A 2,539-nucleotide genomic window follows, 5' to 3' on the forward strand; every position below is an offset into this window, starting at 1 on the left:
GTCCAATCCTTATGAAATTTAAACACAATATAAAGGGGAACAGGTATTTTCAAATTATGGCAAAAACTGAAAACTGGCAAAAATGAAGATATAAGGTTTTCATCCTGACAGCAGCGATATTTTGACAAATACTGTAAAACACAGTGTATAATGATGTATTTCATTGTAATGGTGGCCAGTTTCCTGCCAGTTATACCGGCTTTACTCTCCTGTTGCAGGAAGCTGAAGTTATTTCCTATTTACTGTAAACAGGAGCAAAATGGGAGTGTCTTTAGAGCCATTCCGACTGCTTTCATTGGAAAGCAAGTACGAAAAGCCTGATCCTGCGTTAGAATTTACACTAGATACACCGACCCTGTATCAGCACTCACTGTCCATCATATCAGCTACACCAACTATATAGGAGCACTTGGACAGTTACAGACTGTAGTCCATCTGTTTCTCTGATACTCTGTTACCCTGTTCTTCAGTGGTCAGGACCCCCATGGACCCTCACAGAGCAGGTGCTATTTGGGTGGTGGATCATTCTGAGCACTGCTGTAACACTGACGTGGTGGTGGTGGTGTGTTAGTGTGTGCTGTGCTGGTCTGAGTGGATCAGACACAGCAGTGCTGCTGGAGGTTTTAAACACTGTGTCCACTCACTGTCCACTCTAGACACTCCCACCTCGTCGGTCCACCTTGTAGATGTAAAGTCAGAGACGACAGCTCGACTGCTGCTGCACAGTTTGTGTTGGTCATCCTCTAGTCCTTCATCGGTGGTCACAGGACGCTGCCCACAAGACGCTGTTGGCTGGATATTTTTGGTTGGTGGACTATTCTCAGTCCAGCAGCACTGCTGTGTCTGATCCACTCGTACCAGTACAACACACACTAACATACCACCACCACGTCAGTGTTACTGCAGTGCTGAGGATGACCCACCACGCAAATAGCACCTGCTCTGTGGGGATTCTGACCACTGAAGAACAGGGTGACAAAGTGTGCAGATAAACCTATGGACTACAGTCCGTAAGAGTGCTTCTATATGGTCAGTGGAGAAAATCAAATGGGCAATAATTGTAGATACAAGGAGCTGCAAATCCATCAGAATGTTTCTTAAGTACATGCAGCTGAGCAAGTGTTACTACCCACCTCTGATGATAAAAGACCTGCTTATAACATAATAAGTATTTATTTGCAGCAGTATTGAGTGTTACCAGTAGCAGGAACCCTGTGATGGACTAATCTAGATTATGTAATCTGATCTAATACCCGTCACTGAGAAGTAGTTGAGTCACTATGACTGATAACAATAGTTTTGTGCTTTTGAGGAAGAGAATGAAGCAGAAGGGGAATTTATTAGAGACTTATCTCCAGATGTTCAGGACATGGCTGTTTACCAGTATGGAACCAAATAAACCAGTTCTATTAGAAATGGTGCCATGAAAGCAGATTAGATTAACATTTTAAGTAATCTAAGTTATCACATTATTGATTATATATCAATTCTGAGTGGTCCTTTTTTAGATGAAATCAACATATGAGGATTAGGGTTAAGTTTTGGGATGTGTCAGTCTATCAGTCTATCTGTCTATCTGTCTGTCTGTCTGTCTGTCTGTCTATCTGTCTGTCTGTCTAACATCCATCCATCCATCCATCCATCCATCATGGAAGTTAATGTAAAAATATTTTATTTCAAGTCATTTTGTACCATTTCTGTATGTCCATTCACGGTCCACGGTCAGCAGGTGTTTTCAAATAATGTTAAAAAGCAAAAAACGACAAAACCAGAGGTATTAAGTTTTGTTCTGAACTAAGGGGCCGAGCCCAACTCCTGAAAAACACCCCCACACCATGATCCCCCCTCCACCAAACTTTACACTTGGTACAATGCAGTCAGACAAGTACCGTCTCCTGGTAACCCCCAAACCCAGACTCATCCATCAGATTTCCAGACGGAGAAGCGTGATTGGTCACTCCAGAGAACACGTCTCCACTGCTCTAGAGTCCAGTGGCGGCGCTTTACACCACTGCATTCCACGCTTTGCATTGCGCTTGGTGATGTAAGGCTTGGATGCAGCTGCTCGGCCATGGAAACCCATTCCATGAAGCTCTCTACGCTGTTCTTGAGCTGATCTGAAGGCCACATGAAGTTTGGAGGTCTGTAGTGATTGACTCTGCAGAAAGTCGGTGACCTCTGCGCACTATGCCCCTCAGCATCCGCTGACCGCTCTGTCATTTTACGTGGCCGACCACTTCGTGGCTGAGCTGCTGTCGTTCCCAATCGCTTCCACTTTGTTATAATCCCACTGACAGTAGACTGTGGAATATTTAGTAGTGAGGAAATTTCACGACTGGACTTGCTGCACAGGTGGCGTCCGATCACGGCACCACACTGGAATTCACTGAGCTCCTGAGAGCGACCCATTCTTTCACTAATGTCTGTAGAAGCAGTCTGCAGGCCTAGGGGCTCGGCTTTATACACCTGTGGCCGTGGAAGTGATTTGAACGGCTGAATTCAATGATTTGGATGGGTGAGCGCAAACTTTTGACAATAG

The sequence above is a fragment of the Pygocentrus nattereri genome, chromosome 10, assembly GCF_015220715.1.
Source record: "Pygocentrus nattereri isolate fPygNat1 chromosome 10, fPygNat1.pri, whole genome shotgun sequence".
NCBI lineage: Eukaryota > Metazoa > Chordata > Actinopteri > Characiformes > Serrasalmidae > Pygocentrus > Pygocentrus nattereri.